The following is a 16,924-nucleotide window of genomic DNA, read 5'->3' as shown; positions in this document are numbered from 1 at the left end:
TGTCCTTTCTTTCAACGGATTGCCTTAAAGTTTCATTTTCTCTTAAGGCCTGAGAACACTTATCTAAATCCTTTTGTAGTTGTGAACTTTTTTCTTCGAGTTTTTCAATAAAAACTTCTTTCTCATTTATGACTTGTATCAATCGCTCCTGTTCTTCTATGTAAGATGCCAAAATTTCCTCAGTTTCTTTTTCATCAGCAGTCATTTGCTCAATATTCTTTTTGAGTCCTGCTATTTCAAAGTCCTTCTCTTGATTGAGTTGAACTGCACATTCGTGTTTCAGCTTTAAGGCCGAGGTATTCCAATCATGTGCATTGGAGAGTTCCTGAATAGTCTGCCTGTGATTATTTGCTTCTTCCAACAGTCTTTTTTCTGCCTGGTGCAGTTTGGCTTCAGTCTCTTCTTTGTCTCTTTTGAGAGTCTCCGTGATAGTGTCTTTTTCTTGAGAGATTTGATTGTAAGCAGCAATAGATTCTTCCAACTTACGCCTTACATCGTCACGTGCTAAAATCAACATTTCATTTTCCGTCTTGAGTTCAACAGCAACTTTCATTAAGTTTTCATTGAGCTGTTCCTCTTCAGAAAGATTTTGCGTTAGGTTGCTAGCTTCAGCTTCTCGTTCTTTAGGCATGTCATCCTTACAATGACTGTTAGAGTCTTCATTCAGAGAGGCTCGATACTTACTCTTAAACCCAGACAGCTCCTCTTCAAGTTGTCTAATGTGATCCTTAAGCCCAAGGTTTTCCTGCTGGACGTTTGAACTATTTTTTTGTGACTGATTTAGCTGATCTACTAAATCTTCTACTTTACCTTCAAGCTTCTGCTTAGTTAAATGCAAATCACTGAGGCTCCGTGCATTCTCAGTTAACTTCTCCTTCTGCACATGCAGCTCTTGGGATATGTTCATCTGCTCATCCTCAAGTTGATGAACTCTCTTTTTTTCATCATCTAGATCTTGTTCCAACTTCTTGATGACAAGGTCTCCTTCATTTTGTTGTTTTGATAGCTCATCTTGTATCAAAATCATGTGCTCTGTAGCTTCCCGATTCCGATGATCCAGTTCTTCTAACTCAGCTATCAGCATTTTCTTTTCATTGATAGTCTGATTCAGTTCTTCCTCCTTTGCCTTCAAGTGAAGTTTTAAGTCTAGTAATTGTACATTCAAATTCATGTCCGTTGAAGCTTTGTTTTTCATGACTTGATAGTCACGGCTCAGTTTTGACAGTGACATCTGAAGTTCCTCTTTTTCTTGACTCAATGATGACTTCTCTTTTTCTAGAGCTTCAACGTGCATTTCAAGTTTCAGATTGTCTTCAGCAAGACGGTTATCCTGGTTTAAACCATTTAGTCTCACGATTTCCTTCTCCGCATCAGCCAGGGCTCGTTGAAGCCTGAACACTTCTTCCACTGCTGAATGCTGAGGAAGGGTTCTCCCCTTTTCTGCCACAGTAGAACTCTGCTCCCAAACTGAAATTTCATGCTGATGATCATATATGTCTGGACTTTGGTTTGGTTGAAGAGTCTTGATAGTATTTAGTACTTTGCAGATTTCACTTGAGTCAGAATGGTGCGTTCCCTGAGCCTCAGCAATCTGCCTCGAGTGGCCAACTTCAGATTCATGTTTTGCAACTTCAGTTGGTAATCTGTTTGTTTCTTGTTGTGATAAAATTATGTCACTAAAGTCCGTGTCATCATCACGAAAGGCTGAAAAATGACTACCGACCAGGGAACCGAGCGGAGCCGGTGCAGTTGTTGTTGGTACACCACAAGCTCCCGAGCGTACTGATTGAGCAGCTGCCTGTAGTTGGAACATTTGATCTTGCAGTACAATCTGTCCTGCTTTAGGATGGCTGATCTCTACCTCTTTCTGTGGCAGTTGATTTTGGGAACTTACAGACTGATGGTTTATTTGTAGCTCTGATGCTTCATGCTTTTCTTCCAGGTCAGTACAGCACTTTTTCGGTCCTTCATTCTCACATCTTAGTGTGGAATCAGTAGTTTCCATTTCCTTTCTCCCACCATGATGTAAAGCTGCTTCTGGGTCTCCTAAGTCATCCAGAAGCATCTCCCTGTTGAAGGTGGAGCTCTGGCCGGTGAGGAAAGCCAAGCTGCTCCCCACCTGACCCAAGAAGTGGCCCAAGCCTGAGCCCAGGCCTCCAAACCAGGACCACATCGTGGCCACTTCAGTGATCCATCGGACCAGCTCTGAGAAGCGCGTCCATCACCATCCACTTCTCTGCCCCGAACGTCCTCCGGCGTTGCCGGGGTCGATTATGACCCAAGCGCTCAGAATTCCTCAGAGCGCGGGGTTCCTGGGGCTCCACCAACACTAATCATCCCTTCCTGCCTGTAAACTCAGAAGCCTGTCCTGCGCTTTGACCAGGGACTGGCATCCAGTAGCACACTCACCCCCTGCAGGGCCTCTGCTTCTTCCCTGCACTTGCCTGTCAGCTATTGGCTCACAGGATTGGGCAGGGTTGGCTGGGAGGAGCTAGAGACCCAGGAAAGTGTCCCAGTTTGAGTCCCAAGGCAGTGTGCTGTGGAGCCAGGAAGAATCAATGTTGTAGATGAAATCCAAAGGTAGTTCACTGGACAGTTCCCTCTTGTCTGGGAGAGGTGGGCTCTTTGTCCCATTCAGTTGCATTCAGTTGACGAGGTGAGGTCTCGCTCCACATTAGAGAATGGAATCTATTTAACTAAAAGTCCCCGATTCAAAAGTAAATCTCACCCCATAACACCAGCACAGACACACCCAGAATAAAAGTTGGCCAAGTATCTGGGCATCGTAGCCCAGACGAGTTAACATATAAAATTAACCATCACAGAGTCTTAATCAGTCTCAGAATTCAAATTATAATACGGATTAAATTTCACTAAAGAACCATCTTTACCCTTTCCAAAAGTAAACTTTTGCTGTTAATCTATAAATTTTCGAGTTCATTTTAATATTATTTGGTCCTTGTTGATTCTGATTGAAGTTTATTTAAGTGCTCAAAAATTCCGCTTAAATTTCACTTAAGAAAAATTTGTTTTAGAGCCAATAGGTTGATGTTCACTTCACCTATGGTTGTTTATCAGTGCCAAATATAATCCAGGTTTCAAGAGTACAGAGCGAAATAGAAAGTTGAGAAATTTTCTACTATGGAGTAACAATCCTAAATGTAATTCCCATACCTCTAAGGATCAGAAGGAGTTAAGATAAGGCCCTGCTTTCCAAGGTGTTTAAATTCCAACAAGTTAATGAGGAGGCAGTTTTGTAGAGTTGGGGACAAAGCAAAGAGAGGAAGCACGTGGGCTGTAACAGACAGACCAGTTGGGACCAAAGCAATTTTGGAGCTAAACTGACAGAATGCATTTATGAAACCTCTCTCACAAGCATGAGTTGAACAGTAAATGAGAACATAGTGTGTGTAGTTCTCACCTGATGGCTGGTGCAGAGAAAGTGGCCAACAAATGGAGCCTGCTGCCACTTTGTTCATATTTGCCTTTTTGTTTCCTTTAGGATCATTTTCCTTATTACCCTTTAGAAGGGGTTTGGGTTTGCTCCCATTACTCTCTTCCCAGAGCCCATATTCAGGAGACTCTTTTCCTTGAGCTGTTCTTTCTATATGTCTGTTCAGGAAACAAAACCCCAAGGTGGCAGAAATAAAATTTAAAAAAAGGAAGAATTTTTGGAAAATTAATGGTTAAATAGATTCTAAGGATCATATGAATCACCTCATAATGTCTCTTGCCTTCAAGATAGAGCAAGTAGACATAATTACTCAGATTGCTATCAGAAACTAGTGACTGCATTTGTGTCCTGTGCTAGAAAAGGAAATCTTCTTGGTCCTTCTTATTCGTCTCCAAATCTGAGAGAGAAGTCAGGCCTGTGTTAGTCAATGTCTCCTCATAAAAGACTAAAATAAAAATTTAAGCCCCTTTTAGCATCTGCTGAAGTGAGAATCCACGCTGTACCCCAGCTGTGTCTACTGTTGAAGAAGGCATCAACAATACCAAGTGTCCTTTTCTCCCTTTAGACCATTCCTCCTGTGTGTGTGTGTGTGTGTGTGTGTGTGTGTTAGAAGACTTTTTCATCACTTTGACAACATACCTGAGAAAATTAAATGAGTAAATATTTATTTTGGTTCAATTTCAGGCTCCATTGCTGTGGCCTGAAGTGAGGCAGATTACCATGGCAGAGAGCCTGGCTTCAAAACAGAGCTTCTCAACTCATGGAGATCAGGGAAATGGTGAGGGGAAGAGAGGACTGAGGAATATGATGTACCCTTCCAGGGAATCAACTCCAGTGGCCTACCCTCCAACTAGGCCCTACCGCCCACAGTTTTGACCAACTCCCGATAGTCCTGTCCAATCATGAACCCATCAGTGGATTGATCCACAGACGAGGTTAGAGCTCAGGATTCAATTCACCTTTCTGTAGAGTCCGTTCTGAATGCTGGTGGATTGGGGTCCAAGCTTTCAACACATGACCTTTGGGCAACATTCCAGATCCAAATTATAGCAGGGTGCCTCCTTCTCTTTAGGTGTTCTGTGTTTGTTTATTGTTTTAAATCACAAATAATGATCCTTTTTCAGTGTAAGACCTATCCCATTTGGCTTGAATCTGGTTCCAGTGGTTGTTGCTCCTCCTGCTGAAAGGCATTTCTGATCACTCAGATTCGGTCTTCTAGCATGGTTCACTCTGACCACAGCTGTTTGTCATTTTGTATTTCTATCTGAGAGAGATACCTACCTAGTGTATTCGAAACTGACCGTCCAAATAAAAGCATTTCTCTTCTTCTCAATATGTTTGGAATATTCCTGGAAACTATGGGGGATATGGAGGGAAAACCCTGGCTCATTCGCGAGCACACGTGACAAAAAGGATCCAGTAATCGTAAGTGTATCCTTATACATATATTCAGTGCCCAAAAAGTACAAGGTATTGTGGTAGATATTGTGAACAACATAAAGCTGTGTTATATACATTTCCTGCTATGAAGTGCAATTGAATACAGTCAGTCAATGGAGAAGATGTTACATAGAGTGATCCTTGAAATATAATGCAAGGTCAGCCATTGACGACTGTGGTGGTGAGGATCTCATATGGGGGAAAAGACTAAGTAAGAAAGAATAAAGCCAGAAGTAGAGAGCCCTTAATAATGTGGCTTTGTTAAAACACAGTTGAAGGTTAAAGTAAGGAAAGCTTTTTGAGTCTATAAACATAGGGTGATAAATTCTATGCAAGATATTAAGTTTGTACTTCTTTTAATACCTCATGATTCATTCAAACATTTTCTTATAGATTTCAGTAGAATTTTTAAATCTCTTTAATATGGGCCTTGTCTCGTTTCTTTTTTTAAATTTTTATTGGTTGCTTTAAAAAAATTACAATGATCTTGACATATCATATTTCATACATTTGATTCAAGTGGGGTATGAATTCTTATTTTTACCACGTGTACAGTTTGCAGGATCACATTGGCTGTACGTGCAGGTTTATACATACTGCCATACTAGTGTCTGTTATATTCTGCTGCCTTTCCTATTCCCTCCCTATCCCCCCTTCTGTCCCCTCCCCTCCCATAATCTCTCTCTACCCCAGCTACTGTAATTCATTTCTCTCCTTTTTTTCCCCCTTTCCCCTCACATCCTCTTCTATGTAATTGTGTGTAACAATGAGGGTATCCTTCCATTTCCATGAAATTCCCCTTCTCTCTCCCATTCCCTCCCACCTCTTGTCCCTTCTAATTGGTAGTCTTCTTTTCATGCTCTTCCAGCCTGCTCTGTTTTGAGTCCCCCTCCTTATATGAAAGAAGACATTCAGCATTTCTTTCCTAGGGATTGGCTAACTTCACTTAGCATAATCTCCTCTAATGCCATCCATTTCCCTGCAAATGCCATGGTTTTGTTATTTTTTAGTGCTGAGTAATATTCCATTGTGTACAAATGCCACATTTTCTTATCCATTCATCTATTGACTGGCATCTAGGTTGGTTCCACATTCTAGCTATTGTGAATTGTGCTGCTGTGAACCTTGATGTAGCTGTATCCCTATAGCATGCTCTTTTTAGGTCTTTGGGAATAGTCCGAGAAGGGGAATAGCTGGGTCGAATGGTGGTTCCATTCCCAGCTTTCCCAGGAATCTCCATAATGCTTTCCAAATTGGCTGCACCAATTTGCAGTCGCACCAGCAATGTACAAGTGTACCTTTCCCCCCACATCCTTGCCAGCACTTGTTGTTGTTTGACTTCCTAATGGCTGCCATTCTTAGTGGACTGATTTGGTATCTTAGAGTGGTTTTAATTTGCATTTCTCTGATTGCTAGAGATGGTGAGCATTTTTTTCCGTGTATTTTTTGATTAATTGTGTATCCTTCTCTGAGAAGTGTCTGTTCAGGTCCTTGGCCCATTTGTTGATTGGGTTGTTTGTTTTCTTAATGTTTACTTTTTGAGTTCTTTGTGTACTCTGGATATTAGGGCTCGGCACATTTGTATCTTTAAGAATTGGCATAATCAATGAAATGTTCCGCACACGTTTGTAGGAAGATTAACATAACACTCCAGTGACAATACAGTAGTAGAAGGATTGATTTGGACTGAGAAGTTGTTCAGTGAATGCTATATTACCCATAAATTTGAATTCTCATTATCATAAAGAAGCAAGGTGGAAATAAGAATTTAAGAGAGTGTTGGGTCTATGGCTCAAGTAGTAGCTCGTTCACCTAGCATGCGTGAGGCATGGGGTTTGATCCTCAGCACTACATTAAAAAAAATAAATAAATAAATAAAATAAAATAAAGATGTTGTGTCCACTAAAGGCTAAATAATAAATATTTTTAAAATAGAATTTAAAATAATAGTCCATAAATGTTATGTACAAACTGTGAAAGTAGATTCGTCAACAGATTAATTGTCTGCCTCGAACTAGAATCAGTTGCCTACTGATTTGCCTGGATGATGTTCTCAATTCTGGTTTTTTTTTTTTTTTTTTTTTTTTTCTTTCATTCCACTGGGCAAACATCTGCCGGGCTTTCTTGATGGCAACATAGTGATTACTGAGCTCCACCCTATTAGAAATACAACTAGTTTTCAACTCATGAAAGTCTATAAAAGCCACTTTTTTAGAAGTCTCTAAACTTTGGAACTATTCAATGATACTCTATTTTTGCCAGCAATAAACAATATATATATACATATATATATATATATTTATTTTAATGTAAAGGGCAAGGTATTGAACAGACACTTCACAGAAGAAGCAATACAATCAGTCAATAAATATATGAAAAAATGTTCAACTTCACTAGTAATGAGAGAGATGCAAATCAAAACTACTCTAAGATTTCATCTCACTTCAATCAGAATGGCAATCATCAAGAATATAAGCAACAGTAAATGTTGGCGAGGATGTGGGGGAAAAAGGTACACGTATACATTGCTGGTGGCACTGCAAATTGATGCAGCCAGTCTGAAAAGCAGTATGAAAATTCCTCGGAAAACTGGGATCGGAAGCACCATTTGACCCAGCTGTCCCACTCATTGGTTTATAACTAAAGGACTTAAAATCAGTATACTAAAAATTCATTAAATTTCATTTAAATTAATACAATTTAACAAAGTCAATTTAAATAACATTTAATATAGATTAAATCATTTAATATTAACTATATAATAAAAATATTAATAAGATTAATTTTAATAAAAATCCACTTAGTGGTTTTAGAAACTACAGGTATCAGAGAAATATTAGCTATATATTCTACTTTTGTCTGCTCTCTCATTTTGCCTAACTTAAGCTAGAAACTTTTGTTTATCTTTTATCTTAATTTACCAAGATAAAAATGGGAAGACAAAACACCCAGTAGCTACACACATCAGCTTTTCCTTTGTTTTTTTTTTTTCTAAATTTTGCCTTAACATTTACATTATTTTATCCAGTATCCAGGTATTTTCTTATGTTTTTATGTTAAAAGCATATGCCGTTTGATTTCAATCTCTTTTCAAATACATATATCTAAATCCCTGTTGCTTCTGCCATTATAGTATTTTAATTTAATTCCATCTTGATTTTTGCTTTAATCTAACAATTATTTGGAATTGTTTCTATGGCCCTAATTTCATTGTATATGGAATTTTTTTTTTTTTTTTTTTTTTGAGGAGTCAAAATTCTTCTAATTTTAGATGCACAAAGAATTGCAGCCTGTGTGATAACACCTTTACGGAATTGGCTGGCGTTTTCATTGTGGTCTAGGGCACGGTAAATTTTGGTGGCTGTAGCCTGTGTGTTTGAACATGATATGTAGTTTTGTGTGCATGGTACAACTTCTTGGTATAGCTCCTCAGTCAGGCTTCTTAAGTGCATTACACAGCTCTTCTCTATCCCTCCCTGCTTGTTGGTGGTTCCTTGTTTGGGTTCTGAGAGAGGGATGTTCAGTTGATGCCTTTTATTCTGCAGGGTTTCCCATGTTTTTGCTCTATGTACCCCACAGTGTGGTACCCCAGATAACTATCTTATTGTTGTCCTGTGCTCTGTGATCCCTGGTATGTAATACTGAAAGCATGAAGCAGCCTGTTACCTCTCAGCTTCTGCAAGTGAACTGTTTCCTTGCACGTTCTATGTTTGCTTTTGTCTTTTCAACTTGATCTACTCTTTCATAATCTATTTTTGTGTTCAGTCCTTGAAATTCTCATTCTTATTTTGGATCACTGAGCATTTCAAATGTCCTTTTCTAATTTCTATGAGGATTTGGTGGTAGAAGGAGAAAGAGAGGTGAAACATGCTCATTTTCAGCCTTTAAGATTGAACCTCAAATCTTAGTGTAGTTTTGATTTTCACTTCTCTAAGTGCTAGTGATGATGAGCATATTTGCATAAATTTGTTGATTAATTTTATATCATCTTGGGAGAAGTGTCTGTTCAGGTCCGTGGCCCATTTATTGAATGGGTTATTTTATTTTATTTTATTTATTTATTTATTCGTTCGTTTATTTATTTATTTATTTATTTATTTATTTATGTGTGTGTGTGTGTGTGTGTGTGTATTTAGATTTGTGAGTTCTTTCTATACCCTAGAGATTAGTGCTCTATCTGATGTGTGATGGGGCAAAACTTTTCTCCCAAGATGTAGGATCCCTATTCACCTCCCAGATTGTTTGTTTTGTGGAGAAGAAACTTTTTTAGTTTGAATCTATCTCATTTATTGATACTTGATTTTAATTCTTGTGCTATAGGAGTCTTATTAAGGAATTTTGGGACTAATCCCATATGATTGGAATTAGGGCCTACTTTTTCTTCTGTTACATGCAAGGTCTCTGGTTTGATTCCTAGGTCCTTGATTCATTTGAGTGGAGTTTTGTGCATGGTGAGAGATAGGGGTTTAATTGCACCTCCCTCCAGTTAGAATGTCAGCGATTTTTGAAAATGGCAGCTATGATGAAGACAACAACAGTAAGTGTTGGTGAGGATTTCAGGAAAAATGTACACTCCTACACTGTCGGTGGGACTGTAGATTGGTGCAGCCAATATGGAAAGCAGTTTGGCGATTCCTTGGAAATTTGGGAATAGAACCACCATTTGACCTAGCTATCCCTCTTTTTTGGTCTATACCCAAAGGACTTAAAAACTGCATACTACAGGGACACAGCCGCATCAATGTTTATAGCAGCAAAATTCACATTAGCTAAATTGTGGAAACAACTTAGTAGATGAATGCATAAAAAAAAAATGTGGCATTTATACACAATTAATATCACTCAGATACTTACCCTCTCGCTCAGTCCAGGAGACGCTAGTGCCCTTCACTACCTCTGTCAGAGCCTGGTTCGGACAGCTGGTGCCTCGGAGAGGACAGGCTGATCCTGCCTGCCTCCCATGTACCCTTTGTCACAGGGAGCGACATTCATGTGAGACCAAATAAAATCCAGTCATAGACATTAATAGAATATCTCAAAAAAGTATTTAATAAAAAGGCTAGCAAATACAGGGTCTTTAATGAAACTTTAATAAAATTTATGAGACAAGGAAACTGAAAGCACAATATTTTCTTAGGAACTTTTCTGTTTGGTGTTATTCTTTACAATATAGCAGCTTTTCCTAAGAATGCAGGGAGTATGAAATTTCTAAGGCTATCTTGCTGTGTTCTCCATTAAACCCCTTGTCTTAAAAAAACCTTGGATCTAGATTAATCTTTGTAATTTTCTGAGTACCTGTATAACATATTTTTCTCAAGAATGCAGTGAGGTCGCCGTTTCCAAGAGCTCTTCAATTCTGAAATATAAGAAGTGTGTTTCCAGGCATTGAAACCCAAAGGCTCACCTAGACACAATGGAGTGAGCAGAATATATAAAAATCTCTCATGACAAATCTGAACTCTGCTTTTCCCAACCGTGTGAAGTCTACTGGAATAAGATTCCAAGTAATTTGGCAAGTCGAAGCCAAATATATACTTTGATATTCTTCTCGGGAGTAAGCCGTGTGATGTTACAGGAAGGCAGATTTTAGTGCTGAATTTCTGATCGTATCCCCCCAAAAGTTGTTCCATGCATATCATGCAAGAATGTAACCTCCAAAAAATAAATAAATAAAAGAGAGGACATTTGACGTAAGAAGGCTGGATAATATTTGCATGTTCGTGTATTTTTACCACACATCATACCTTCTTATTTCTTCCTTGCTCTGATTTGAAGCATATGCTTTCATTTTTCATTTTGGCTTACCGTGTTATCACTTAATAATAATTCAGTAAATTTACTTAGAACAAGAAAGTCACCTAATGACTCATGTCTTAGAGATGCTTTCAAATAAAAGTAATTGTGCATTTTGTACCATAGAGTATTCCCAGTGTTTCCTAGAATTGTTGCAACTGATGCTGGAGGCTTTGAAATAGAGCAGGAGGCATAAGGGCCGTGGCTTGTGACCCTTCCCAAAGTATGTAAGATTGATAGACATTGAATGCAAATAAACAACTATGCATCATTGAATTTTTTCCTGTCACTAAAATGCTAGTAGAGCTCAAGGAATTGTGAGCCTCTTTGTCTGCAGTACAGGAAAAATAAGAAATTTAAAGACTTGAGTTACATACAATTTCTGATAACATACCTTAGGTTGGTTCTCAGCTTAAAAAACACAAAAAGAGAAATGTCATCATTTTCCATAGCATTGGGAAACTTTTCATAGGTGGGAAACTTTACTATCAGAGCTCATCGGTTCTCAGACATTTATATGTTTTGAATACTTGGCCAATGTGACTTTGGGATGCGTCCTCCAGTTGTTGTTTCAGTGATTTTGTTCATGCCTAACAACTGATGGCATCTTAATTTTGGTAAAATAATGTAAATGTTAAGGTGAAATTTAGAAATAAGAAAGGAAAAGCCGATATGTGTGTAGCTACTAGGTGTTTTTCTTCCTTTTTTTTTTTATTTTTGTAAAGTAAAGCAAAAGATAAACCAAAAGGTTCTAGCTTAAGTTAGGTAAAATCAAAGAGGAGAAAAAAGAAGATAATATTGCTAATACTTCACTGCCACCTGTAATTTCCAAAACAACTAAGAGCATTTTTATTAAAATTAACTTTATTGACATTTATATTAAATTATATAGTCAATATTAAATAATTCAATCTATATTATGTTAAATTTACTTTGTAAAATTGTATTAATTTAAATAAAATTTAATGAATTTTTAAATATAAATCATACTATAATTTAACATAAGTTAATAAACAATATCAATTAATAAAATGAATTTAAATCAAACCATAGTATTAATAAAAGAAATTTAAATAATACTACTAATAAAATTAATTTAAATTAGATTGATTTAAATTAGATTAATTTATATTAAATGATAGTATAATTTTTTATATTTAAAAACATATTAAATTTTGTTTAAATTAATTTTAATAAAAACGTTCTGAATGGTTTTAGAAACTACGGGTGTCAGAGAAGTATGTGCTATGCAATCTGCTTTTTCGCTTCTCTGATTTCACCTACTTAAGCTAGAAACTTTTGATTCATCTTTTACCTTAATTTATCAAAAGGTTATAACTACTCCTGTTGTAAAGCTTTTCATCTTCCAAAAACTGTTGTCAGCTTATTTCTCTCCCCCACTTGTTTTGATCAAATGTTTTATAAAATGTGTTTATAAGAATGATTGTAGAGCCCCCAATAGTATGTAGATAAGCAGTCCAGATATTTAATGATACATTCTTACTAATTAACTTTTCCATTGGCAATGGATCATGTGATCCCACTTCGGGCGGGGTTGCCTCATAAAAATACTCTTCCTTCTGGACGTATTTATCATCTGGAAAACTGAATTAATGTGAAGTGACTTTCGTAGAGAAATGGAAATCAGCAAAATGGATAGGGGTCATAGAATTTGGATTCAAAGCATCTTAGAATTTATCCACTAAGCTTCCTGTTTAGGTCCTCCCCATTGGAATTTTCGCTTGGTAGTTGTACAATGTTATCTTGGATAAACTAAATATTCTCAACGTTTTGCAACATTATATTTGGTTTTCATGTACTCTGAATCTGAGACATCCTTCTCATGGGTTGGATTTCTCTTGTTTCCTGTGATTGCATGTATCGTTTTTATCTTAATGCCATTAAGTGAGGTTGGAACTAGTGGTTCAAGAAGGCTGCTCTGTACAGTGGCTCACAAAAGTACATCAGAATTGATAACTGGTGATGATTATCTGCTACATTGGAACAAAATTCTATAAACAAAAAGTGCTACAAAAAACAAAACAAATTTTTTAAAAAGTACTATAGCAAAAAATCACAACAACAACAACAACTAAAGAAATAAAATAAAATACCTAGTAGCCATACACTTACATATACCAGCTGTTTTGCTTTCTCTTTTTGTCTACAAGCACATGCGTGCTTTTTCAAAAGGCCATGCTGTAAAACATCAAAAAGGGTTATGGCTTCTTTAGAATAATGCTAAATATTTAGAAGATCCTGGAGTACAGCTCTGGCCCTGTTGTGCAGGGACACTGGCGACGGTGTAAAGGTGGGCATGAAATCTGCAATGGGTGTGAAAAGAGGACGCCCAGGTCCACCAAGTCCAACTCCAGCGAGGTTACTAAGAGGCACCGCTGCAGAACGTGGGACCAAGAGTGGATTCCCGTTGGTGCTTCTGCCAGCTCTTAATTTGGCTCCATCTTTAACATTTCCTGGTAAAGGGGTTCTGAAAAAGAACTCTGAAGCACGGGTTGGGGTTGTTGATTTGGTTTCGGAGGTGTGCTGGGGACACTTGTTGAAGCCCCTCCAAGGCAACTCCTCATCCACTTTCTGACACCACCATAATCTTTATTCAACAAGTGCTCCATTTCGTCCTTTGGAACGTCCAGGATGCTCCCCATCAACTGCAATACTTCACGACGACGTTTGCCTTTTGTTGTTTGGAAATGAGCGATTAGAAGGTTTCGCATGAGGACTTTGTCCACTTTTCCTTCTGCGCTGTTGACCAAAGTCGACAATTTCTGTTGTGCGTGGTCCAACATTTCTTTTCGGAGCTCGTTTTGTTTTTTCAGTTCTGCCATCTGCTCTTCCTTGAGATCTAAGTCTTCTCTCAGTCTGGAAGCAGAATCCCACAGAGCATTCGCTTGATCCAAACGTTCCTGCAGTGATGTTACTTCTCCTTCTAGCTTTTCGGCCTTGTTCTTCCATTCAGCTATTGACTGTTTTTCTTTGGCTAGTTCAGCAGAATGCAGAGCTTTCTCTTCTTCTTGGAAGTGTTGAACCTCGTTTTCTCTTAGGATTTTTACTTTGGTCTCTTGAAAAATATCAGAATTCAGTGTTTGAGCGTCTCCTCTCTCTCCAGGCAACTGGGCTTTTAGTTCTTCAACAGTTTTCTGCAAGTTCTTAATTTCCTCCTCTCTTTCTAAAATTAACTGGCTATGCGCAGCATTCATCTGCTCATACTTGTACTTAAATTCATGCATTTCCTCCTTCTGCTCCTGTAAAGACTGAAGTAGTTGCATTTTATGCTGGTTTTGATTTTCAATTATATTCAGATGGTCTTGAATTTCATCTTCCAGATGATTTTTGACTATGTTCAGTTGAGATACCTCCAATTCTAGTTCTGTGATAGCATCAAGAGCTTCAGGCTCAGCCACTGGTACAGGTTGCGTAAATATTTCCAGTTCTACTCGCAGATAGTTGTTTTCTGCTCTCATGTAGGTAAGACTTCTGTCCTTTCTTTCAACGGATTGCCTTAAAGTTTCATTTTCTCTTAAGGCCTGAGAACACTTATCTAAATCCTTTTGTAGTTGTGAACTTTTTTCTTCGAGTTTTTCAATAAAAACTTCTTTCTCATTTATGACTTGTATCAATCGCTCCTGTTCTTCTATGTAAGATGCCAAAATTTCCTCAGTTTCTTTTTCATCAGCAGTCATTTGCTCAATATTCTTTTTGAGTCCTGCTATTTCAAAGTCCTTCTCTTGATTGAGTTGAACTGCACATTCGTGTTTCAGCTTTAAGGCCGAGGTATTCCAATCATGTGCATTGGAGAGTTCCTGAATAGTCTGCCTGTGATTATTTGCTTCTTCCAACAGTCTTTTTTCTGCCTGGTGCAGTTTGGCTTCAGTCTCTTCTTTGTCTCTTTTGAGAGTCTCCATGATAGTGTCTTTTTCTTGAGAGATTTGATTGTAAGCAGCAATAGATTCTTCCAACTTACGCCTTACATCGTCACGTGCTAAAATCAACATTTCATTTTCCGTCTTGAGTTCAACAGCAACTTTCGTTAAGTTTTCATTGAGCTGTTCCTCTTGAGAAAGATTTTGCCTTAGGTTGCTAGCTTCAGCTTCTCGTTCTTTAGGCATGTCATCCTTACAATGACTGTTAGAGTCTTCATTCAGAGAGGCTCGATACTTACTCTTAAACCCAGACAGCTCCTCTTCAAGTTGTCTAATGTGATCCTTAAGCCCAAGGTTTTCCTGCTGGACGTTTGAACTATTTTTTTGTGACTGATTTAGCTGATCTACTAAATCTTCTACTTTACCTTCAAGCTTCTGCTTAGTTAAATGCAAATCACTGAGGCTCCGTGCATTCTCAGTTAACTTCTCCTTCTGCACATGCAGCTCTTGGGATATGTTCATCTGCTCATCCTCAAGTTGATGAACTCTCTTTTTTTCATCATCTAGATCTTGTTCCAACTTCTTGATGACAAGGTCTCCTTCATTTTGTTGTTTTGATAGCTCATCTTGTATCAAAATCATGTGCTCTGTAGCTTCCCGATTCCGATGATCCAGTTCTTCTAACTCAGCTATCAGCATTTTCTTTTCATTGATAGTCTGATTCAGTTCTTCCTCCTTTGCCTTCAAGTGAAGTTTTAAGTCTAGTAATTGTACATTCAAATTCATGTCCGTTGAAGCTTTGTTTTTCATGACTTGATAGTCACGGCTCAGTTTTGACAGTGACATCTGAAGTTCCTCTTTTTCTTGACTCAATGATGACTTCTCTTTTTCTAGAGCTTCAACGTGCATTTCAAGTTTCAGATTGTCTTCAGCAAGACGGTTATCCTGGTTTAAACCATTTAGTCTCACGATTTCCTTCTCCGCATCAGCCAGGGCTCGTTGAAGCCTGAACACTTCTTCCACTGCTGAATGCTGAGGAAGGGTTCTCCCCTTTTCTGCCACAGTAGAACTCTGCTCCCAAACTGAAATTTCATGCTGATGATCATATATGTCTGGACTTTGGTTTGGTTGAAGAGTCTTGATAGTATTTAGTACTTTGCAGATTTCACTTGAGTCAGAATGGTGCGTTCCCTGAGCCTCAGCAATCTGCCTCGAGTGGCCAACTTCAGATTCATGTTTTGCAACTTCAGTTGGTAATCTGTTTGTTTCTTGTTGTGATAAAATTATGTCACTAAAGTCCGTGTCATCATCACGAAAGGCTGAAAAATGACTACCGACCAGGGAACCGAGCGGAGCCGGTGCAGTTGTTGTTGGTACACCACAAGCTCCCGAGCGTACTGATTGAGCAGCTGCCTGTAGTTGGAACATTTGATCTTGCAGTACAATCTGTCCTGCTTTAGGATGGCTGATCTCTACCTCTTTCTGTGGCAGTTGATTTTGGGAACTTACAGACTGATGGTTTATTTGTAGCTCTGATGCTTCATGCTTTTCTTCCAGGTCAGTACAGCACTTTTTCGGTCCTTCATTCTCACATCTTAGTGTGGAATCAGTAGTTTCCATTTCCTTTCTCCCACCATGATGTAAAGCTGCTTCTGGGTCTCCTAAGTCATCCAGAAGCATCTCCCTGTTGAAGGTGGAGCTCTGGCCGGTGAGGAAAGCCAAGCTGCTCCCCACCTGACCCAAGAAGTGGCCCAAGCCTGAGCCCAGGCCTCCAAACCAGGACCACATCGTGGCCACTTCAGTGATCCATCGGACCAGCTCTGAGAAGCGCGTCCATCACCATCCACTTCTCTGCCCCGAACGTCCTCCGGCGTTGCCGGGGTCGATTATGACCCAAGCGCTCAGAATTCCTCAGAGCGCGGGGTTCCTGGGGCTCCACCAACACTAATCATCCCTTCCTGCCTGTAAACTCAGAAGCCTGTCCTGCGCTTTGACCAGGGACTGGCATCCAGTAGCACACTCACCCCCTGCAGGGCCTCTGCTTCTTCCCTGCACTTGCCTGTCAGCTATTGGCTCACAGGATTGGGCAGGGTTGGCTGGGAGGAGCTAGAGACCCAGGAAAGTGTCCCAGTTTGAGTCCCAAGGCAGTGTGCTGTGGAGCCAGGAAGAATCAATGTTGTAGATGAAATCCAAAGGTAGTTCACTGGACAGTTCCCTCTTGTCTGGGAGAGGTGGGCTCTTTGTCCCATTCAGTTGCATTCAGTTGACGAGGTGAGGTCTCGCTCCACATTAGAGAATGGAATCTATTTAACTAAAAGTCCCCGATTCAAAAGTAAATCTCACCCCATAACACCAGCAC

At 39.0% G+C, this 16,924-nt stretch overlaps 1 long non-coding RNA gene and 1 pseudogene across 2 annotated transcripts in view; both read left to right on the top strand.

The window, feature by feature from the left end:
• Window positions 1–16,924, top strand: part of LOC144250068 (chromaffin granule amine transporter-like) — a 100,720-nt pseudogene that overhangs the window by 40,180 nt on the left and 43,616 nt on the right. The window lies entirely within an intron of this gene.
• The window catches only part of LOC144250106 (uncharacterized), a 42,664-nt gene that overhangs the window by 6,030 nt on the left and 19,710 nt on the right, over window positions 1–16,924 (top strand). The window contains exons 3-4 of the long non-coding RNA XR_013342400.1: window positions 8,142–8,241; window positions 9,312–9,431. This is a non-coding gene — a long non-coding RNA (uncharacterized LOC144250106). The remainder of the gene's footprint in view (window positions 1–8,141; window positions 8,242–9,311; window positions 9,432–16,924) is intronic.

This window comes from Urocitellus parryii, chromosome 14 (genome assembly GCF_045843805.1).
Source record: "Urocitellus parryii isolate mUroPar1 chromosome 14, mUroPar1.hap1, whole genome shotgun sequence".
NCBI classification, from domain to species: domain Eukaryota; kingdom Metazoa; phylum Chordata; class Mammalia; order Rodentia; family Sciuridae; genus Urocitellus; species Urocitellus parryii.
Note: the sequence above shows the minus strand (reverse complement) of the source record. Positions and strands in the feature narration are given on the sequence as shown.